Source organism: Pinus tabuliformis, chromosome 9, assembly GCF_031772625.1.
Source record: "Pinus tabuliformis cultivar Carrire ecotype Pingquan chromosome 9, CPIR1, whole genome shotgun sequence".
Classification (NCBI taxonomy): Eukaryota; Viridiplantae; Streptophyta; class Pinopsida; order Pinales; family Pinaceae; genus Pinus; species Pinus tabuliformis.
In genome coordinates, this window is record NC_142307.1 from 779102155 (window position 1) to 779128103 (window position 25949).

At 34.3% G+C, this 25949-nt stretch overlaps 1 long non-coding RNA gene across 1 annotated transcript; it reads right to left on the reverse strand.

Annotated features, from left to right (window-relative positions):
* Positions 1-514: 514 nt before the first annotated feature.
* LOC149151041 (uncharacterized) lies at positions 515-1210 on the reverse strand. The gene is made up of 3 exons (XR_016262181.1): positions 1002-1210; positions 713-808; positions 515-615 (listed from the first exon to the last, which is right to left on the reverse strand). It is a non-coding gene; the product is annotated as an uncharacterized LOC149151041 (long non-coding RNA).
* Positions 1211-25949: the final 24739 nt, after the last annotated feature.

The window sequence follows — 25949 nt, forward strand, 5'->3', positions numbered from 1 at the left end:
AGCTACATTTATAAAAAATGATCTATTATTATTTTTTTGAGTAAAGGTTCGCCTTTTCATTATGCCATCAATCATTCACAACTGATTTGACCTTGCATTATTGATTTTCCCGATGGGAAAACAGACCAATAACACAAGTTTATGAAGGCAAAGTAACCCCAAAGCACAGAAGTTGGGATCTTTCTAATGATGGGCATTACTGCAAGGCAGCCAACCGCCATCAGAGATTGCAACAAATTACTCAATTGTTGTTCTTTCACCTCAACAGGAAGCAGGTCATCCACGTCCTTGTCAACATTAAAAATTGATTCATCAACTGGGCATCCATATTCCCAGTACTTGCGGCCAACTGAATTGTGGTCTCTTTCAATTCCTTAAGTGCCTGCATAAATGGTTGGGACATGACAAGACAAATAAATAAAGGGAGAGGAAAATTAGATAAAATGAAACACCCAAACTCAAAAATAAGACCATTACCAAGGCAGGTGGAGGCTGATAAACCATTGGGGTCTACATTTGCTCATAGGCTTCTTGCATGTTTCTGTATAATTGCCCTAAGGTTGAATTTTTCTGCATACTTTTCCAGATTGTTGTCACTAACTTGCTAAGCACCAACTGTAACAAAAGTACTTGTAAGTTACTCGTCTATAAAATGTTTGAATTGTGTCTTTTCCCTGAGAAGCTGCAATTGATAATTCCAATATATTAGTACCTGATGTTTGAGGGTAGCTAAGCCTTTCATGTGCATTGGAGATTCAGGAATAACACCATTTGAAGGAGGTATGCCAACAATACCACATAAAATAGTCTGTCACAATAAAAGGAAAATTTTTGAATCCACTAGAGATTTTTTATGGAGGTGAAAACAAAGAATGAAGAGTTAGATCAAGATGTCTTCAGGAGAGCAAAAGCTCTTCCAGAATAGGGTAGCCAGTGATAGTTGAACCTAAACATGAACCCTGACAAAAATTACAACATAGTTCTAAATAATATATATTTACTGTGGTAATGGGCCTTGACACAATCTCTGCAATAATGGCCCTGCTTGATACAACATCATTTTTCAAGGGTTTTTTGTGAAGTTTCCTTTAAACTTTTCTATGCAGACTTCTTCCCTTTCTTCTTAGTGATTTCAGTGTAAGTGCTCGGTATACACTCTTTTAAGTGAATCTGTTCCAGCAATGTTCTTTCTGCAGTAACATTCCACCAAGAAAGTTAGCCACTTTATCAGTGGCATTCACACTAGTCACAAATGGCTGAAACATTTTTTTCAACCATTGGAACAGTGGCACTACGAACTTTAGGATCAATTCTATCATCAACTGCTCCAAATTGATCTTGCACATCCTGAATACGTATCGTATAAACAGTGATATACACAACCAATCATTTAAAATGCATACAGTCGTTTCCTAGAATAGAGAATCCTTGTTCTGTTAGAGAATCCTAGTCCAAATCTTACAAGAACTAATCAAACTTCTAATTTGAGGACCAATATGATCTGCAATAGTAAAACTTATAATGTACTGCACATCTTCATTGTGCGCCAAAAGCTTTACTAATTCTTTAGCAACAGTGCAATTTGTCTTCTTACACTCCACAAGTCTTAACAATCAATTCTTCAATTATATGTTTAGCACCCTTCACTTGAAGATAGGATAATTCTTCCCATCAAGCTTAACGTTGGGTAGAGGGATGCTTTAAGATGAAGCTATCCTCCCCCTTGCTCAACAATTCTCTACAGATCTCAGAACAGAACCAAAGGTAATCTCAGGAACAGCGTACTATACTACTATGACAAAGAACCACAATTCTAAAAGAAACATCAGTTTGGTTAGGATCTTCAAACACTGAACAGCTACCAAGGAATCAAGCAAATGCTGCTCTGCAATTCCAAGACTTCAAGTATCCAGATGCATTGCATTGCTCTATGGCACATCAATGCAATTAATTAAGCATAGAAATAACATCTCTATGTAGCGGCACTTAAAATATTACAAAAGGTGATCATTCACTGAGGTACATTCCAAAAAATATATAATTATTGTTGCCACATCATCCATATTTAGAATAATAATCTATTGGAATGGACACATTGATAAAAATTCCATTGTTGAGTTTGGGTTTGAGTTATTTCTTCCTCTAACTGCTCTCCAAAGCTAACTATTCAAACCAAGTCACCCTTCAATGACATACAACTCACAAGGTTCTCAAAGGCAGAAAAATCAAAAGCGTATAACAGTTAATATGTCCTTTACTGCTCCATTTTCAGGTGAAAGATTCTCAGTAATATAAACAGATCTTCCAATAGTCAACATGTAACAACAACCAAGAAAATATAGGAATCCACCAATAAACTATAATGCAAGGTCTTTTTTCTCTTTTCGAAAGGTTTCCATGAAAAACTTGTTCAAATTCATTTGTAGAGTAAGCACATAAAACGTTAATGTAATTAACCTTGAGCATGGAACATAATTCTTCTTAATCTCCATGATATTCAAGAATCAAACTCCAATGGCAGCATTGGCTTCAACACGTCTTCCTTTTATCCCTTCAAAGTTGCCATGGGTCATGATGGCTTGATCAATGATCGCATGCTCTTAAGACCAACAGTCTATACATAATTAGACTACAGTCTATACAACAGTCTATACAGACACTGTGTTCAATCCAGATTTTGATTACAAACACCATTGAGGCCATACGGTATCTCCAATTTTTCACATCATTGAGGTCATTAGTATCTCCAGTTTCAAACAGCATTCAGGCCACATTTGCTTCAAAGTGCTTACAAGTATTGTCAAATGGCAGTACATTCTAAATTTACTCATATTACACTTGAGAACTAGAACACATACCGCTTGAGAAGAGAGCTGCTGCCGCTTCAAGTACCTCAAGTGTAATATGAGTAAAGTTAGGCCTAAGCACCTTTATTATTGAGATTCAGTGCTTTCAAATACCAGGAGACAGGTGTGTGTGTGTTGACTTCAAGTTTGTCCTGGGAGAATTATTACACACTTTAAGCAGATTCTGTGAGGTTTCAAGGCACAGTGGGAACAAATCTTCAACTAAGGAGGTTGAGAACTGTCTAGTGACCTAGAACAACTAAGTGGGTTATGCGAAGATATTTATTAAGGGTGGTTGTGTTGAAGGTAGTAGGGAGGTTTAGAACGCAAGACAGGGGCGAGTATAGTCACTGTGAGAAAGAACTTGTGGAAAATCTGGGAAAATCAAGATTGTTTGTTATGTCAAAGGTCAAAGGAATAGAGCAATTGACTAGTGGGTCATAACGTAAGGTTCCACAGTTAAGGCTGCTAGAAAAAGGGACCAGAAGAGCCAAAAATGGGAAGGTGAATGAATGAGATGGACTACGTTGAATGATGGAAATATGAGAGTAGCCAAAAGGTATGCATTAAGTGGTACTAGAGCAATATTGATGCTCTTGGGGATTGACAAGTGATTGAGGAGGTTTCTGCAGTGAACCAAAAAGATTTATAAGATTGCTCGTGAAGAAGAGACATCAAAGTTGAGACAAAGAAACCAAGAAAATTTTGGGCAAGAGGAACCTAAGAAAAAAAGTGAGGAGAGAAAGAGATTGAGAACGGAATACAGGATTGGAGCATATTAAAGAAGTACCAACCAAGTGTAGAGCTAGGAAGAACTGAGATATTGAGACCTCAGAGGTTAAGGAACTAGTAGGTAACTGGTTTGTATTTTTTTTTAAATGTATACAAGAAGTTAATCCTTACAGTGGTAATAGTAGAAGGAGTGGTAACAGAGGACCAATAAAGTTCTTAAAGTGTATGGCAAGAAACTTACGACAAATAGGCTACAAAACAAAACATAGAAGGTTTCTAGCTGAGGTCCTCAAAGAGAAGAGAACAAGTGGAGTTCTCAAAAGGTGAGAAAAGTGTAGAAGCCATAGAAGACCAGAGCATGCTCAAGTGGGTTCCAGAGGAGGGAACCAGAGGAATACCAAAAGCCTAGGTTGAGGTGAAGTGGGTGAGATATTGGGTAACAAGTGATGGAGAAGAATTGTTAAAGGGGCTTGAGTGTAGCTCACAATGAGCAAGAGAAAGCTCACAAGAAAGGAGGAAAGAAGATGGCTACTGATGGACATAATTCAAAGAGAGGCCATAACAAAAGGGAGAAGCATGCCAAGGAAAATGGCATGAGTAAAGAAGAAATTGAAAAGGAGATTTATGAGTTGAAGGAGAGATTCAACATAGTCAAAATGAGGCTTGAAAGAGAATACCAAAGGTAGAGATGGGACCTAAGGAAGAAGGCCAAATTACTTGTCAGAAAAAAGATTTTAAGAGGAAGCCCCCTAAAGCTAGAAAGCTAGGGAGGAAGATGAAGCACCTGTTGAGCCTAAAGTTGAATTAGTTCACTATTTTGAACCAGAGCAGGGAATAGTCCTTGATGATGAGGAAGATGTTGAAGAGAGACTATCAGAGAGTCTCATGGACTGCATAAAGAGTTCAAATCAACATATGGATTTGTTGATAGAAGATATGGTGGAAAAAGCATCATAACAGTAGAGGGAGCTCCACAAAGAGGATGTCGATGAGACAATAAATGAAAGTCTCATGGGAGATTAGCTAGAAGTGCTCGTAACATATATACCATATGGGGCTAAAGAGCTTGGTGATTATGATACTGATGCTATGTGTATAGATGCAGATGATAAGGATTTTCGAGAGGGACAATAATTCATAGTTGTCATAAGAATAGAAGAAAGAGAAGGAGTACCTTCCTAAAGCATGGAAGGAAGACAAAATTTGATGTTGGAGGCATCAGAAGAGGCCAGGTAACCTTTTATTTTTAAAATTGGTGAATTTTATGTGAATGCATGCTTTGCATGTGAGGAGAATGGACAACTGGTCGAAAAGGAGAACGAGAGCACTAAATTGATCCAAGAAATCCAAATTGAGGTAGTAGATGATAGACAATCCTCAAGGAAGGATGAGTTTCCAAAAGGAAAAAACAATGCATAATGAAGCCAAGATAACCTTGCAAGCAATTTTCAGAAGTGACCATGGATCCTAGCAGCCATGTGAAAGATGTGAAAGTATTGTCAAACGGCAGTACATTCTAAATTTACTCATATTACACTTGAGAACTAGAACACATACCGCTTGAGAAGAGAGTTGTTGCCGCTTCAAGTACCTCAAGCTCAAACTAGTCTGTTGTTCTTTCTTGCATCAAAAGAACTGAGTACAATAAGAAACAAGTTCCATGAGTATAAAATCAACAAATACAAATGAATATTACATTTTTTATCATCACCCAACGAACAAGAACCAAACAAAACTCAAGTCTAAGGGAAGGTTTATCAACTTGATGTCGAAAGAAGTACCATGAACAGGTATACCCCATCTTCCAGAAAGCAATTGCAATCCCTGAGAAAAGAAACCATCTTATTGTCTACCACAGTACAGACTATCAACATCTGAGACAAAAATTCATTCCCAAGTAGTCCAAAGCACCTCATAGCAGTTTCTCTATTACAAATCAGACAATATTAATACAACAGATTTCTTGCCTCGAAAACTTTTCAGCAATAATAACTGTCAGCAATATACCAAAAGTGAGGAGAGAAAGAGATTGAGAACGGAATACAGGATTGGAGCATATTAAAGAAGTACCAACCAAGTGTAGAGCTAGGAAGAACTGAGATATTGAGACCTCAGAGGTTAAGGAACTAGTAGGTAACTGGTTTGTATTTTTTTTTAAATGTATACAAGGAGTTAATCCTTACAGTGGTAATAGTAGAAGGAGTGGTAACAGAGGACCAATAAAGTTCTTAAAGTGTATGGCAAGAAACTTACGACAAATAGGCTACAAAACAAAACATAGAAGGTTTCTAGCTGAGGTCCTCAAAGAGAAGAGAACAAGTGGAGTTCTCAAAAGGTGAGAAAAGTGTAGAAGCCATAGAAGACCAGAGCATGCTCAAGTGGGTTCCAGAGGAGGGAACCAGAGGAATACCAAAAGCCTAGGTTGAGGTGAAGTGGGTGAGATATTGGGTAACAAGTGATGGAGAAGAATTGTTAAAGGGGCTTGAGTGTAGCTCACAATGAGCAAGAGAAAGCTCACAAGAAAGGAGGAAAGAAGATGGCTACTGATGGACATAATTCAAAGAGAGGCCATAACAAAAGGGAGAAGCATGCCAAGGAAAATGGCATGAGTAAAGAAGAAATTGAAAAGGAGATTTATGAGTTGAAGGAGAGATTCAACATAGTCAAAATGAGGCTTGAAAGAGAATACCAAAGGTAGAGATGGGACCTAAGGAAGAAGGCCAAATTACTTGTCAGAAAAAAGATTTTAAGAGGAAGCCCCCTAAAGCTAGAAAGCTAGGGAGGAAGATGAAGCACCTGTTGAGCCTAAAGTTGAATTAGTTCACTATTTTGAACCAGAGCAGGGAATAGTCCTTGATGATGAGGAAGATGTTGAAGAGAGACTATCAGAGAGTCTCATGGACTGCATAAAGAGTTCAAATCAACATATGGATTTGTTGATAGAAGATATGGTGGAAAAAGCATCATAACAGTAGAGGGAGCTCCACAAAGAGGATGTCGATGAGACAATAAATGAAAGTCTCATGGGAGGTTAGCTAGAAGTGCTCGTAACATATATACCATATGGGGCTAAAGAGCTTGGTGATCATGATACTGATGCTATGTGTATAGATGCAGATGATAAGGATTTTCGAGAGGGACAAGCATTCATAGTTGTCATAAGAATAGAAGAAAGAGAAGGAGTACCTTCCTAAAGCATGGAAGGAAGACAAAATTTGATGTTGGAGGCATCAGAAGAGGCCAGGTAACCTTTTATTTTTAAAATTGGTGAATTTTATGTGAATGCATGCTTTGCATGTGAGGAGAATGGACAACTGGTCCAAAAGGAGAACGAGAGCACTAAATTGATCCAAGAAATCCAAATTGAGGTAGTAGATGCTAGACAATCCTCAAGGAAGGATGAGTTTCCAAAAGGAAAAAACAATGCATAATGAAGCCAAGATAACCTTGCAAGCAATTTTCAGAAGTGACCATGGATCCTAGCAGCCATGTGAAAGATGTGAAAGTATTGTCAAACGGCAGTACATTCTAAATTTACTCATATTACACTTGAGAACTAGAACACATACCGCTTGAGAAGAGAGCTGCTGCCGCTTCAAGTACCTCAAGCTCAAACTAGTCTGTTGTTCTTTCTTGCATCAAAAGAACTGAGTACAATAAGAAACAAGTTCCATGAGTATAAAATCAACAAATACAAATGAATATTACATTTTTTATCATCACCCAACGAACAAGAACCAAACAAAACTCAAGTCTAAGGGAAGGTTTATCAACTTGATGTCGAAAGAAGTACCATGAACAGGTATACCCCATCTTCCGGAAAGCAATTGCAATCCCTGAGAAAAGAAATCATCTTATTGTCTACCACAGTACAGACTATCGACATCTGAGACAAAAATTCATTCCCAAGTAGTCCAAAGCACCTCATAGCAGTTTCTCTATTACAAATCAGACAATATTAATACAACAGATTTCTTGCCTCGAAAACTTTTCAGCAATAATAACTGTCAGCAATATACCAAAAGTGAGGAGAGAAAGAGATTGAGAACGGAATACAGGATTGGAGCATATTAAAGAAGTACCAACCAAGTGTAAAGCTAGGAAGAACTGAGATATTGAGACCTCAGAGGTTAAGGAACTAGTAGGTAACTGGTTTGTATTTTTTTTAAATGTATACAAGATCTGATCAGCAAGATCTGATACGCTTAGGCCTAAATCAAGATCTGATCAGCAATAATAACTGTCGTAGAAATATTGGCAAAAGTTCAACTGCCAATATACATGAAATAAATGCCATATATATATGATTTGAATCGACTAAACGCTGTGGAGTAACATGATCTTGGTTGGAAAAAGGAGCATGTAGTGAAAAAGAAAGGTTGGAATATAAATCAGACCATTCAGTAAAGCAAATAAAATGATGTTTGGAACAGCAAGGGGCTATTAACAGCCATTCGCACTTTTTGCTTGGGAAGGGAAATCAAGAATTCTTCTATTTTTTCCCAGATCCACCTATTGGAAGATCCAGGCTCCATGTTTCCATAAGTCCAGATGTTGTATGTTTCCCATATACTTAAGGGCACTACAACCCTATCTTTTGCCAATAAAAATAACTACTGCGCCACATTTTAGACAACACAAATCTAATATTTTTTAGCAGTCTGCATTTCTGGGTTTGTGAGAACAATTTGGAGCGACGGTTATATTTGCTTCCAAACCAACGGAAGCATTCAACGTTCACTGGCAAAGTGATTATCACCCCTGTTCCAACTGCAGAGGCATGAATCCACCTAATTTGGCCTTCCATAACAACTGATAATCTGTAAAAACAAGACATATGAAGCCAACTTACCCTGGTTCAAAAGCCGGCTACAGATGGGCAGGACCTGCATAAAGGGGCCTAATTTCTCGTGCTCAGCCAACAATTCGGTCAAGTACCGACTGTTGTTGTTGCTGCTGCAGTGGCATGAGCTGTTCAAATCCAATAAACAATGGATACCGAAACCAGAGAAGAATAAGCGGATTGAAATCTGAAAATGCAAGAATATCCCACCGAAACTGCTACTGCTAGATTTGTGAACTAGGATGAAAAAACCTATTTCAAAACCATTTTTATACAGGGACCCAGGGAGCCATATACACCAAAACAGCGGGCTGAATCCGTCAAAACAGGGAGCCGCCCTCGCTCCGCCCTCCATTTCAAAATAAATCTAACATCCCATGACCAAATCGACCCTCACAAACCACTCCCGGGACCAAATCGATCCTCACAAACCACTCCCAAACCAGAAAACCCAAACTGTAAATCAAAATGGGGGCGATTTTGATCAAATACGATTCCGCAAATATCAAAATGGGGCGATTTTGATCAAATATGATTCGGTTAGTTTATCCGCCCTAGGCTAAAATAAAAAAATAAATTAATTTTTAAATAAAATATGGGCTAATTATATAAAAAAAAAAATTATTATTTTAATTAAAAATTCGCCCCATTAAAATATAAAAAGCCTTAAATTTCGCCTTTGGGCGATTATTCGCCCCTAAAATTAACCTTGGTTCATATTCCTAGGGTATAATATTATTCATAGGGTTTATAATATTAACCTTGCAGTTTAATATAAATCCATTGGGTTTATAACCATGGTTAACCATGGTCCAACGTCACATTGTGACAAATATTTTCTCAATATGAAAATCAACCAATATTGCATTGTGACAAGGATTGTCTCAATATGAAAATCAACCATGGTCAACCATGTTCCAACATTACATTGTGACAAATATTGTCTCTTGGTCCAACGTCACATTTTTACAACCATGGCTATCCATGGTCAACCATGGGTATCCATGGTCAAGCATGGTCTAACATCGCATTGTGACAAAGATTGTCTCAATATGAAAATCAACCATGGTCAACTATGGTCAACCATTATCCAATGTCTGATTATGACAAATGTTGTCTGAATAGAAGAATCAATCATGGTAAACCATAATCCAACATCGCATTTTGTCAACATGAAAATCAACTATAGTCAACCATGTTTATTTTAGGGTTTATAATATTTGTCTTAGGGTTTATATACCTTGGGTTTATAATATTTATCCTTTGGGTTTAATATTATTATCTTGGATTTATAATTCCTTGGATTTTTAGTATTAATCTCTTGGGTTTACTATTCCCTTAGGTTTATAATATCAATCCCTTGGATTTATTAATCTAAGGGTTCATATTACTATGGTGTAATATTATTCATAGGGTTTATAATATTAATATTTGAGTTTAATATAAATCCATTTGGTTTATTATCATGGTCAACCATGGTCTAATGTCATATTGTGACGAAGATTTTCTCAATATGAATTTTCAACCATGGTCCAATGTTGCATTGTTACAAAGATTGTCTCCATATAAAAATCAGTCACGGTCAACAATGGTCCAACATCGCGTTGTGACAAAGCTTGTCTTAATATGAAAATAAACCATGGTCAACCATGATTGCCTTAGGGTTTATAATATTTATCTTAGGGTTTATATATCTTGAGTTTATAATATTGTTTCCTTGGGTTTAATATTATTTCCTCGGGTTTATAACCCCTTAGGTTTATTAATCTAAGGTTTCATATTCATAGGGTTTATAATATTATTCCTTGGGTTAAATATAAATCCATTGAGTTTAGTTAATTAACCATAATTAATATAATTTAAATATATATATTACTAATAATGAATGAATTAATTATTTTTTAAATAAAAATAAAAATGAAGGTCGGTGAAGCGTTAACCTGAAACGCTAGGCAAATCCTTGACAGCAACACATAATTCTCCAAAAGCATTCATGAGCTATTACTATTAAAGAATTTACTATTATTATTATTATTAATTAATAATTAATTGCTATTAAATTTAATTATCTATAGTAATAATAATTAATAATAAAAATCGTAATTATTTAATAATAATTATTATTATTTTATTAAAATATTTATTTTTTGTAATTTTATTATTTTATATTTATTAATTATTAGTAGTCATGAATTAATAATAAATTTTAATTATTTAATAATTTTTATTATTATTATTTTATTAAATTATTTATTTTTTGTAATTTTATTATTATATATTTATTAAATCTAAAAATATCACTTATGACAATTTCATCTATGATAAAAATTACTTAAAAAATGTTTCTTCTTACAAATATTTAGGTATTGACATTCACCATCAGCTCAACTAGAACTATAGAATTGAGAAAAGGATTTTAAGAGGCTGGAAAGATTACTATGAGCTTGAAAACAATTGTCAGACCAGTGATCTTTGGGTTTGGAGTAAAAAAAGGTTCCTCTTTGAGACTCTTGTCACCCGTGTTTTTTTATATAGATGTGAGGTGTTGGGTTGTATTCTATCTAGAGATTCTTGGAGAAAGATTGAAATTATCCAAAAGAAATTCATAACGTACAACCTCATGATTAAAGGTAATACTCCCTACCCTATTCTTTTGATTGAGGCTAGCATTTCCCCCATATAAAACATGACTATGTTTAGGTATCTAATGTATAATAAGAAGTTGTATAGCATGGAAGCCAAGAGGCTCCCAAAAATTGCTTCTAACTCTAGTCAAAACCACCTTCAACTCAAACGAGGGTAGCATAAGGATGCCAAGTCCTAGCTTGACCATTGGGAGATAAGGGAAGAGATCCTCTTGGGAAATAAGGATAATATTAAAAACATCATTACTTCCAAATTTAAGGATAAGTTGTGGAGTGATAAGGAGTTAGAGGGGAAAAGGAAGTTAAGATACTATAAGGAGGTAATGAACCCCATGCTTGCTAACCAGAATTACCTTGATGTATTAACCATTGCTAAGAAGTGAATGAAGATTGAAAGGATTAGAAGTAATTCTCATGAGCTCCAAAGTGAAACTGGGGATTGGTCTATTCCCAAGATTCCTTAGGACGAAAGAATATGCCTCCTTTGTGATACTAAGAGATTCGAAGGTGAAAATAAATTTCTCTTGGATTGTCTAACCCTTACTCACATCCGTTCTCATTTCCATAACATTTTCCCCACTACCAACCTCCTTGACTTGTTCAGTCGGGAAAACTATAGTGACCTCAGAATGCTTCTTTCCCTCCTTTTTTATCACAGAAATAAAATCTTAAATAATCTCAATTAACCACTTCTTTCTTAAGGTCCAATAGACCATATTGGTCTTAGTGGATGTTATTCATCATCATCATCATTAAATTTGTTTTTATTTTATATATTATTAAAAAAAAATAGCAATATTACTAACATAAATACATTAGTAAATGTGATTGATATACGTCAAAGGCGTATATCAATCACATGCACAACCACATTAGTAAATGTGATTGAAAAATATTGATAGACCTTAACAGTATAGATCTAATATTAATAATAATATTCATATTCATATTGATAAATATATAATAATAAAAATAATAATAACATTACAAAAATAATTATTATTAGTATTATTATTATTAATAATAAATTATTATTATTATTATTATTAATTATTATTATTATTATTATTATTATTATTATTATTATTATTATTATCACTAATTAATATTATTATTGTTAATTAAATTTAATAGCATTATTAATGAATAAATATTAATAATAATTAATTCATTAATAATAATAATTAATAATAATGGTTGATGAATGTTTTTGCAGAACTTTGTGTTGCTATCAAGGATTTCCTCAACGTTTCGTGTGAACCATTCACCCATCTTCATTTTTTTATTTAAAAAATAATTCCTTCATTCATTATTAATAATATAAATATTGTTTTTTTATAATTTATATTAATTGTCCGCTTGGGGTAGCTCAATTGGCAATGGCCATGGAAATGAAGTCTCACCCAACTAGAAGTCTTGAGTTCAAATCTTGTGCTATCCCCCCGATCGGGGTGAGAAGTTGGACATGATGAAGATGTAGTCCTACCAAGCTTACAATATATATATATATATATATATATATGTTATTAATTAACTAAACTCAATGGATTTATATTCAACCCAAGGACTAATATTATACCCTATGAATATGAACCCTTAGATTAATAAACCGAAGGGATTTTTACTAAAAACCCAAGGGATTATAAACTCAAGGAAATAATATTAAACTGAAGGGGTTAATATTATAAAATAAAGGTATATAATACCTAAGATAAATATGATAAACACTAAAACAATCATGGTTGACCATGGTTGCTTTTCATATTGAGACAATCTTCGTCACAATGCGACGTTGGACCATGGTTGAGCATGGTTGAGCATGATTGATTTTTATATGGAGACAATATTTGTAACAATGTGGCATTGGACCATGGTTGATTTGCATATTGAGAAAATCTTTGTGACAATGTGACATTGGACCATGGTAGATCATGATTATAAACCCAATGGATTTATATTAAATCCTAATATTAATATTATAAACCCTATGAATAATATTGTACCCTAGGAATATAAACCCTTAGATAAATAAACCCAAGGGATTGATATTATAAGCTCAGGAGAAGAATAAACCCAAGGGATTAATACTAAAAAACCAAGGGAATAATATTAAAACGAAGGGATAAATATTATAAACCCAAGGTATATAAACCCTTAGATAAATATTATAAACCCTAAAATAAACATGGTTGTCCATGGTTGATTTTCATATTGACGCAATATTTGTCACAATGTAACATTGGACTATGGTTGACCATTATTGATTTTCATATTGAGACAACATTTGTCACAATGCGACGTTGGACAATGGTTGGTCATGGTTGACCATGGTCGATTTTCATATTGAGACAATGTTTGTGATCTGAATGATTGGAAAACTTGTTAATGTTATGTAAGCTCCCTCATCAGTATTAAAAATAAATGTTTTTAGGATCGTCTCAAATTAACCAAAATGTGAGGAATTATGTGTCAAGTATTTAGTGTCTTTTATGAGAAATTTATGAGGTTAATTAGTTGTTTAGAACACATACAACAAGTAAATTGCAAAGAAGTAAAACACAACAAACTCATAACACAAAGTTGATAAAGGAGTTCACCCCTCCTGGGCTACATCTCCTTGGACTTGCTTAAATGGCTAAGCCCTCTTTGCATTAATGGTCAATTATATGATTACATGCACTTGCAATGCTCCAATGGCTTTGCAACCTACTCCATTGGATTCAGCAGACCTAAAAACCCCAAAAATGACTATACAAGCTCTGCAATTGGACTTCAGCTGATCTAGGCTTGACCTCCTCTCCTACTGGCCCTAAGTTTCCTTAAAATTAAACGGAGAAAAATCACATACAAAAGTGCCTTTCTATCTCTGCAACCTATTCCATTGTGTTCAGAGCATCCAAATCATCTAGGAATGACTATTTTTGAGCCAAAATTGGTCGAAATATGAAGAAGTTATGGTCTCTTCAATTTTCCTTACGAAAACTCCACCAAATCTGGAGAAACTCTAGTTAACTCTGCCAAAAATGGAGTAAATGCTGAATTTATTGGACCTGCCAAACTTCTGCCAACTTAATCCTAAATTAATTAGGGATAAGCATGGGTTAATTAATGCTAATCTCACTTAGCACATTAAAATCGCAGTTAATGTTAGCGTGTTCACATGATGGCAGCTACCCCAGCGGTTACGTAACTACTAGCGGTTAATGTTAGCACATTCACATGCTGGAGGTTAAGGTTAGCACCCACCTCCAAACTTTCGGCAATTAACATTTAAATATTAACAAAAAATTTAAGGGTTAAGTCCAATGGTTGTGGCATAGTGGTGGAGCGTGAAGCTTGTGTGGGTAAGGTCATGAATTCGATTATGCCGACCTGCAAATAATTTTACATGACCTTTGAGAGGGCACGTGGCGGCCTCCGAGCTTGCCACATGTTATCCTCTCATTGGTCCACCCAAAATGATCTAAACCAATAATATGCCGACATTTGTCAAATCCTGATTGAGCCACCCGTGTGAATATTCCACAAATATTATTTTTGCTGACTGGGCTGTACGAATGACTAGTCAGCATCCTAGTGAGCCTGTACCCAAAATTTGCATGTTTGAGAAAATGATCGGAACATGATATCTTTCTCATACGAGCTCTATTTTGAGTGAAATGAGTTACATTGGGATCGTATCACAGAGACAGATGTAGTCATTCAGGTTTTGAGTGATTCCGATCACTTTTATTTTTGAGCAAATTTTTGCCCCTAATCTAAATTTCGATCACTCCTTCCCATTGACAAACTTTTGGACCCACAAAAGTTGGTTATATAATGAGAGTTGAATACTCTTATCCTTCCCAAGTTATATGAATTGATTCTACTTGGAAAAATCTCCATGACAACCACTTGGGTTCATTGACATGCCTTGCCTTGCAAATGGCTTGGCACTTCAACCAATGTTCTCCTTTTTTGCTGACTCAATCCAACACTTGTTGGTTGCTTGCTAATTAAACAACCTGTTGTACCAAAGTTACCCCTCAATTCTTGGAAAGCTGATTGATGGCCTTCCCACTGAGAATCATGTTCCTCATTTTCAACACATGCATTCGATGCAAGCTTCTCCTTGGAAACCACTTTTCCAAGGTAAGCCCATCTAAGTGAACTACAGTAATGAGCTCCAATATCAGTAATAACAAGAAAATAAATGACCATTCTTTTACCTCCACAGTTCCAAATTCCACATCTTAAAGAATTCATTTTCCATATCTTTCACTCTTGGTGTCAACACATCAAATGGTCAACAATGGCTGCAAATTTTTTTGGCATATTTGTCCACTTTCACTTTTTGATTCCATCATCCTCCAATATTAACATGCTTCTCATGTCATGATTTGAGAATTAAAGCTAATCATGAGCCTCTTGCTCAAGCATGGACCTTCCAAAATCATGTGACATCTTGTCACAAGAAACACCATTAACCTTGAAAAACACTCATGCAAGAATATAACTTGACGACCTCTTCCTTTTGCTTCTTCAAAGCAACAAATGTCACATCATGTGAACGTCACCATGTACTCTTACATCTTGGTGTATAAACCATCGGCTAAACACAAGTTGATAAAACATGCTTCTTCAAACAACTGACTTTCAAGTCAAGCAAAAGCATGTACACCAACTTGATGATTTAGAACAAGAATTCCACATTCTCATCAAACAATTCATCACATCTCCCTTCCATATTTGGAGACAAAATCAACTCTTCCAAGTTGGTATAACATACATGTAAAAATCAATCAACCACACAAGCCAACACTCATGCATGTGAAAATGATCAGCATTCTCAAGTTGAAAACATACATGTTAACAAAGAAATCAACCAACACAAGTCAATCACTCATGCATGTTCAAGCACAATGAAACTATTAAAAATTCCATTGTTCACACACACAAACTCTCATGCATGTATAACAATTCTCAACTCTCTCACAAGTACAATCACAAGTACAAGAATCCCATTGGTATGTACGAGTACTTAAAGAGATGAAATGACCAAATTTGTTGCAATAAAGTAAGTCAACATACTCCACTTTAGAACACCTTCCTGACGTAAACATGCAAGTTCAAGAATGCAACATGCATGCAAATTTGTAGTTGCAAATTTCCATCTTTGTTGCATCTAAGTGAGTCAACATAACTCTATTTTTCCAACATCTTGCTTCATGCAATATGCAACATACTTTCAGGAGAAAATAAATGCATCTAAATAACAAGGAAATGCATCAATAAGGCAATATTTGCATTAATTATCAAAAGAAATGCAAGGCCTTAATTGGTTAATAAATCTAACCATCTCTTTCCAAACCATTTCAATGGCGCTTCTTTCAGCTGCACTTTATCATGTGTATCATCCTGACCTGCATCAATTATGGAAGCCTCTTTTCCATTCTTTCCAAAATCTCTCTCCACCTTCTTCAAATGTCGTGGATGACTTGTTGGATGCAAAGTTCAACACTTGTCAACAATACGGCCCTACGTATGGAAATGAGTGCAAAATAATTGCATCTTCTTTTCAACATGGTTCCCATTATCCAATGCACCTTTGGCTTTTTGTCTCTTTTGTTTTGAAAGTTTCTTTTGTATGGCTATCCTCTTCCAACACCTCAAAATAGTATGGTTATTCAAACCAAAAATGGAACATGTAAATTTTCTCCAAATCTTATGTGAAGATTTACCATGTTTATCATAATAAAAAGAAACTTGATTAAAGGAAGATTTATACCTTGCACATTCACCTTTGTCACCTTCTTGAAGAGGTGAAATTTATGAGGTAGTGGCTCTCTTTGGAATACCAACAATGGTTTCAATGACCTTAGAGCTTTCAACGTCCTCTTGTTTTCCATTTCCGCTAGTTGCATGCTTATGAGCATCTTCTTGCAAAGTGGGTATAAACCTTTTTCATTCCTCATGAACACAAACTTCACAAGCTTGAGGTAATGAAAATTTGATGAAACTCCTTCTTGGAACACCTTCATGTGCCTCCTTAGCTTTGGAGCATTCTCCATCATGTTGTCCATAACCAAGACCCAAATACCTAGGCCTTTCCTCAACAACAATTGGCTCAACTATGCCTTGTGCATATTTACCTAACCCTTTACCTTCACAACCCATCTTCATCAATAATTTGGACCCTATTCCTCTAGTGTGTCTTTCAAAAGCACCAAAAAAATCATTTTGTGAGGAAATTGAAGATAAACTTGAATTGCATACATCATTTTCATGCACATACTTGGCTAGGCTTTCCTTGGCATCATGGAGTTGAATGTCCATCTCATGCATCTTTTCAAGAAGCTCTTGCTTCTCCTCCTTCATGATCATCAACTCTTCTTGAAGTATAGTGTTCTCCTTCATATCTTCATTCATCTCTTGCACCGTAACTCTCGTGATGATAAGCTCTTGCAACATCTCTAAATCAAAGAGTCTTGCTAAGGAAGATGGATTAGAAACATCACTTGTTGAAGCTTCCAACACACTTGTAATGCATCAAAAAGCTTCACAACGCTTCAAAAAGTTTCTCAACAAAGAAGCATCTCGGACCATCTCCCTTCTTTAGCTTACACACATAAACGTGCACATAGATAAATTCTCCTTGCACACATACAAAACCAATAGCTAATTTTCTAGCTAACCTTGGCAAAGCATCTCAGGATTAAAATGAGCTAACAATGCTCTGATACCAACTTGATCTGAATTTTGGGAAAACTTGTTAATGTTATGCAATCTCCCTCATCTGTATTAAAAATAAATGTTTTTAGGATCCTCTCAAATTAACCAAAATGTGAGGAATTATATGTCAAGTATTGAGTGTCTTTTATGAGAAATTTATGAGGTTAATTAGTTGTTTAAAACACATATACAGTAAGTAAATTGCAGAGAAGTAAAACACAGCAAACTCATAACACAAAGCTGATAAAGGAGTTCATCCCTCCTAGGCTACATCTCCTTGGACCTGCTTCAATGGCTAGGCCCTCTTTGGATTAATGGTCAATTATCTTATTACGTGCACCTAAAGTGCTCCAATGTCTTTGCAACCTACTCCATTAGATTCAGAAGACCCAAAAACCCAAAAAATTACTATCCAAGCTTTGTATTTGGACTTCAGCTAATCTAGGATTCACTTCTTCTCATGGTAGCCCTAGGCTTCCTTAAAATTCAACGTAGAAAAATCACACATAGAAGTGTCTTTCTACCTCTACAACATATTCCTTTATGTTCAAAGCATCCAAATCATCTAGGAATGACTCTTTTTGAGCCAAAATTGGTCGAAATATGAAGAAGTTATGGTTTCTTAAGTTTTCCCTAGGAAACCTCCACTAAATCTGGAGAAACTCCAGTTAACTCTGCCAAAAATGGAGTAAATTCTGGATTTATCAGACCTACCAAACTTCCACTAACTTAATCATAAATTAATTAGTGATAAGCATGGGTTAATTAATGATAGTCCCGCTTAGCGCATTAAACTCGCAGTTAATGTTAGTGTGTTCACATGGTGGCGGTTACCCCGGCAGTTACATAACTGTTAGCAGTTAATTTTAGCACGTTCAAATGCTAACAGTTAGGGTTAGCCCCCACTTCCAAACTTTCGGCGGTTAACATTTAAATACGAACGAAAATGTTAAGGGTTAAGTCCAATGGTTGTGGCATAGTGGTGGAGCGTGGGGCTTGTGTGGGTGAGGTCACGAGTTCTTTGCTGACCTGCAAATAATTTTACATGACCTTTGAGAGGGCACGTGGCAGCCTCCAGGCTTTCCACGTGTCAGCCTCTCATTGGTCCACCCAAAATGCTCTAGACCAATAATATGCCAACATTTGTCAAACCGTGATTGAGCCACCTATGGGAATATTCCAAGGAATATTCCTTGGAATGTTCTTTTTGTTGACTGGGTTGTGTGGATGCCTAGTCAGCATCCCAGTTAGCATGTACCCAAAATTTGCATGTTTGACAAAATTATCATAACGCGATATCTTTCTCATACGATCTTCGTTTTGAGTGAAACGAGTTGCACTGGGATCGTATCGCTAAGGCAGACGCGTTCGTTTAGGTTTTGAGTGATTTTGAGCACTTTTAGTTTTGAGCAAATTTTTTCCCCTAATCCAAATTCTGATCACTTTGTCACAATGCGACATTGGAACATGGTTGACCATGGATACACATGGTTTTCACAATGTGACGTTGTACCAAATGACAATCTTTGTCACAATGTGGCCATGGTTATTGACCATGGTTGACCATGATTTATTTTCATATTGAGACAATATTTGTCACAATGAGGTTGGAACATGGTTGACCATGGTTGATTTCATATTGAGACAATCCTTGTCACAATGTGACAGTGGTTGATTTTCACATTGAGAAAAGCTTTGTCACAATGTGACATTAGACCGTGGTTGACCATGAATATAAACCAAATGGATTTATATTAAATTTAAAGGTTAATATTATAAACCCTATGAATAATATTATACCTTAGGAATATGAACCCTTAGATTAATAAACCAAAGGGGTTAATATTCTAAAACCATGCGAATAATAAACCCAAGGGAATAATATTAAAACCAAGTAATAAATATTATAAACCCAAGGTATAAAACCCTAAGGTAAATATTATAGACCCTAAAATAAACATGGTTGACCATGGTTTTCCATCGTTGATTTTCATATTGAGACAATATTTGTCACAATGTGTCATTGTACCATGATTGATTTTCATATTGAGACAATAATTGGCACAATGTGACATTGGACCATCTTTGACCAGGGTTGACCATGATTGTAAAGTCATGGGATTTATATTAAATACTAGGATTAATATTATAAACCATATGAATAATATTATATCTTAGGAATATGAACCCTTAGAATAATATCCTAGGAATATGAACCCTTAGATTAATAAACCCAAGGGATTTATTATTATTATTATTATACAATTTTAAGGTCACAGCCAAGCTAGACACCAAATTGGTGTATGCGACCCCCTTGTTTGTGGGACAAGGGACCTACCTCCCCATAGTGATTTTCACTGCTAAGTCTAAAAGGCATACATACTCTAACCCCCTTTAGTTTTGAACCAGTGGCCTCTTAGGAGGAAACACATGCTCTTAGTCAATAGGCCCACTCAAGTTGTATTATAAGCCCAAGGGAATAATTCCAAAATCCCAAGTTATTTTAAACCCAAGGGAATAATATTAAACCCAAGGGATTAATATTATAAATCCAACATATATAAACCCTAAGATAAATATTATAAACCCAAAAATAAACATGGTTGATCATGGTTGACCATGGCTCAATTTCATATTGAGTCAATCTTTGTCATAAAATTACATTGGATCATGGTTGATCATTGTTGAGCATGATTGATTTTCATATCGATACAATATTTGTCACATTGTGACGTTGGACATGCTTGACTATGGTTTACCATTATTATAAATCCAAGGGGTTTATATTAAACCCAATGATTTATATTAAACCAAAGGATTTATATTATAAACCCTATGAATAATATTACACCCTAGGAAAATGAATTGTTAGATTAATAAACCCAACAAATTAATATTATAAACCCGAAGGAAATAATAAACCTAAGGGATTATAAACCCAAAGGAGTGATATTAAACACAAAGGATAAACCCAAGGGATTAATATTATAAACCCTATGTATATAAACCCTAAGATAAATATTATAAACCCTAAAACAAGCATTGTTGACCATGTTTTACCATTGTTGATTTTAATATTGAGACAATATTTGTTAGAATGCGAAATTTGACCATGGTTGATTTTCATATTGAGACAATGTTTGTCACATTGTGACATTGGACTGTGGTTGTGCATGGTTGACCATTATTATAAAACAAATGGATTTATATTAAACCATAGCATTAATTTATAAACCTTATGAATAATATTATACCCCATGAATATGAATCCTTAGATTGATAAACCCAAGGGATTGATATTATAAACCCAAGGGATTAATTCTAAAACCCCAAGTATTATAAACCCAAGGGAATAATATTTAATATTATAAACCCAAGGTATATAAGCCCTAAGATAAATATTATAAACCCAAGGGAATAATAAAACCAAGGGATTATAAACCCAAGGGATAAATATTATAAAGCCAAGGTATATAAACCCTAAGATAAATATTATAAACCCTAAAATAAACATGACTGACCATGTTGATTTTCATATTGACACAATCTTTGTCACAATGTGAATTTGGACTATGGTTGATTAGATTTCATATTGAGACAACATTTGCCACAATGCGACGTTGGACAATGGCTGGCCATGGTTGACCATAGTTGATTTTCATATTAAGACAATCTTTGTTACAATGTGACATTGGACCATGGTTGACCATAGTTTATTTTCATATTAAGACAATCTTTGTCACAATGCGACATTGGACCATGGTCAACCATGGAAGACTATGGTTCTCACAATGTGACATTGGACCAAGAGATAATCTTTGTCATAATGTGACCATGGTTACTGATCATGGTTAACCATGATTGACCATGGTTATTGACCATGGTTTATTTCCATATTGAGACCATCTTTGTGATAATGTGACATTGGAACATGGTTGACCATGGTTGATTTTCATATTGAGACAATCCTTGTCACAATGCGACATTGTTTTATTTTTATATTGAGAAAATATTTGTCATAATGTGACGTTGAACCATGGTTGACCATGATTATAAACCTAATAGATTTATATTCAACCAAAATATTAATATTATAAACCCTATGAATAATATTATACCCTAGGAATATGAACCCTTAGATTGATAAACCCAAGGGATTAATATTATAAACCCAAGGGAACAATAAAACCAAGGGATTAATACTAAAAACCCAAGGGAATAATATTAAACCCAAGGGATAAATATTATAAACCCAACGTATAAAAACCCTAAGATATTATTATCGACTAGTTCAGTTAGACATCACATTGTCACACATAAAAACTCTCAGAAATCTATTGGATGATACATTTATGATCAAAGTATAATTTGATTATATTTCTTGTCTATATATAGAGGGAGGGGAACACAGTATCTAATCAACTTTCCAAGGAAGGCTCGCAATAGGACTATTGTACTTGGATGGTCATATAACACATTGGAGCAAAACATTTTCAATTTTATCATCATCCTTTTATAGAAAATGATGGTAAAGTCGAAGACAAGGCTTAACAATAGATTCTTCAATTTTGATAGAGATAACAACATATAAATTTCCTGTTTACCTCAAGCCTATGGCTTATTTTGATTTATACTTATGGAATTGTTTATGTACATATATATGATAGGTACTTTTGTTGTTTTAGTTATTTTGATGCACATTCATAATCTATTGAGAGATCAACAGTTTTGGGTATGCTTATTAGCATCTGCTATATGTAATTTTCACTATTGTATAAAAAACATGGTTGTCCATAATTTATCATTGTTGATTTTCATACTGAGAAAATATTTGTCACAATGCAACATTCAACGATGGTTGACCATTGTTGATTTTCATATTGAGACAAACTTTGGCACAATGTGGCATTGGACCATTGTTGATCATGGTTGACCATGATTGTAAATGCAAGGGATTTATATTAAACTCTAGTATTAATATTATAAACCCTATGAATAATATTATACCCTAGGAATATAAACCCTTAGATTAATAAACCAAAGGGATTGATATTATAAACCCAAGGGATTAATTCTAAAACCCAAAGATATTTTAAACCTTAGGGAATAATATTAGATCAAGGCATTAATATTATAAACACAAGTTATATAAACCATAAAATAAACATCGTTGATCGTGGTTGAAAATAGTTCATTCTCATATTGAGACAATATTTATCACAAAGTGGTGTTGGACCATGGTTGATCATTGTTGAACGTTATTGATTTTCATATCAAGATAATATTTGTCACATTGTGATGTTATACCATGGTTGACAATGGTTGACCATGAATATAAACCGAAGGCATTTATATTAAACCCAAAGATTTATATTATAAACCCTATGAAGAATAATACACCCTAGGAAAATGAATGGTTACATTAATAAACCCAATGAATTAATATTATAAAGCCAAGGGATTAATACTAAAAACCTTTGAGACAATCTTTGTCACAATGCGACATTTGACCATGGTTGATCATGGTTGATTTTCTTATTGAGACAATCTTTGTCACAATGTGATATTGGACCATGGTTGTGCATGGTTGACCATGATTATAAACCTTAATGAATTTATATTAAACCCTAAGATTAATATTATAAACCTTATGAATAATATTATGTCCTACGAATATGAACCCTTAGATTGATAAACCCAAGGGGTTAATAATATAAACCCAAGGGGTTAATAATATAAACCCAAGGGATTAATTATAAAACCCCAAGGGAATAATATTAAACCCAAGGGATAATATTAAACCGAAGGGATTAATATCATAAACCCAAGATATATAAACCCTAAGGTAAATATTATAAACCCAAGGGAATAATATTAAACCCAAGGGACAAATATTATAAATCTGAGGTTTATAAACCATAAGATAAATATTATAAACCCTAAAAGAAACATGGTTGACCATGGTTGACCACATTTTATTTTCATATTGAAATCATAGCCTATATAATACTTTTCGCATTGGAAGGTAGCAAACAAACTATCTTTTAGATATAGTTAAATTTATATTGCACCATATAAATTTAATATAAATGTTTTAAAATATTAAATTTATTTATATATTTAAAACTATGAATTTTTTATAATTTAATTTAAATGTAAACGATTGACATTAACTATGAATAAACGCTAAACACTAAATCCATTATAGACAAATTATTAAATATTAATAGACACACTAAACATGCAATCCATTATAGACATTAAATATGATTAGGCCCATTAGTATTCAATAGATTGATGTTGTAAATCACTCATTTGGTATGAAATTTGATTTTGGAAATCATTGGTGAGTTGTATGGACAGTGAAGATATAAATGGAATTAAACATTGATATCAAAGTTCATGCCACCTTAAGTTATGAACCATGAGTGTTAAAAAAGCACAATAACAACCACCAAACCTTTAAAAGAAAAAATAGTACACTCTAAGTTTTACTCTCCTATAAATTGAAGAAGATTGATGCAATCTACAATGTGCTCCATGAGGTTCATGTATGGGCTTCATACATAGTGTAAGTTTCCAAAAAAATTGCGAAATATTCAACCACTCCTAGCTATAAGTTATTTAAACCCTACAACCAAAAAATGTTTAACCCTAAGAACTAGAATGCAAGAATGCAAAGTAGTTGGTGTAGACTTTACCCACTAGAAAAAATAGAATGAATCACAAGCACTTACAATAGTGTTGAGACTTCTCATAATAAGTAAATCCTTAGTCTATTTTATTTAAGCTATAAAATGTTAATTTAGGTTAATTATATTAGAAACAAGAAAATAATTACAAGTTATGAACACAACTACCAAAAACAAATTACTGTTATTAATATTAAGCGCAGATAGTAATCCCACAATGTAATGTCAAAAAATAACCTACAAACATGCTATTGCAAACATAATGCAAAGGAAAATAAAAGAAGTGGAATAAATATTTCAAACCATGACGATAAGAGGTTCTCGAACCCAGAAAGGGTAAATTCTCAGTGCTTCGAGTACTATTGTGGGGATGGTAAGGCTGAGTACAAATTTGTTCAAATTTGACCTCGAATTGCCTTCGAATGGTAATTCTCCAACCCGGATCAATATCATATGCTCAAAATATTTTGCAATTATTTGACATAAGTATTAAATAAGATGAGTTTTCCTTCATTTTCTTTTCCTGTACAGTACAATTCCTTCACTCAAATGTAGATTCAAATGGCTTTAAAATTTCAAGCAGGTTGCGTTGGCGAATTTCCATTTTTTTTTCCTTTGCCTTACAATTACTTTGAACTTTTGAATTAAATGTCTTTAAACCTTCGATTTGAAATGAAATGGCTGTGAATTGAAATTTTCGGCACCAAATTCCATTCTGATTGTCTGATTATTTTTCTTGTGAATTTCAAATGTTATTGTGTGATTCTGCAATAGATTTATCCATTTTCAACTTTATTACAGATAAGATGTTTTATATCCAGAATTTTCACGTAATTTGTTGCAATGAAGGTGAGTTTTAAAGGATTCTGTGGAAGTTAAATTTTCTTAGTTTATTTTTCAGCAAGAAAATATGGTCTGTTTTATATGAGGTTAAAAACAATACATAATTATGAAGGACAAATAGTCTTCATAAGCCCTGTGATTTCCACAATTTCCACAACAAGACTACATGGGGTAGAAAATATTCTACATACATACAACTGAACTGTAATCTACAATTTGCATCAATTGTGGAACTAAGTTCTCACTGTCATAATTGCAAAATTATCACAGATTTTCAAAGAGATGCTATAAGCTCTAGATATGTACATTTACATATTCTGAAAATCACTACCATAGAGTAGACAATCCTCATGTGTTTTCTTTGCAGTAGATAGTACAAAATTTTAAACAAAAACAAAAAGAAACAGGCCTTTTTTGAACTTATCTGTGTTGGAGTTCTGTCTTTTTTATACGGTCTTAGGAGTCCTATCCTGGCAGCTTTAGCCTTTCTACTTTTGTCTGGTATTCTCCCATTTTGATCATGATGTACATATCTTCTTTTGTGGCTATTAGTCCTTTCTTCCATAAATCATTTGTTATTTTGTTATGTGTCCTATTGATGTGCTGAATGGATGGTTCTGAAGGGAATTCCATATGT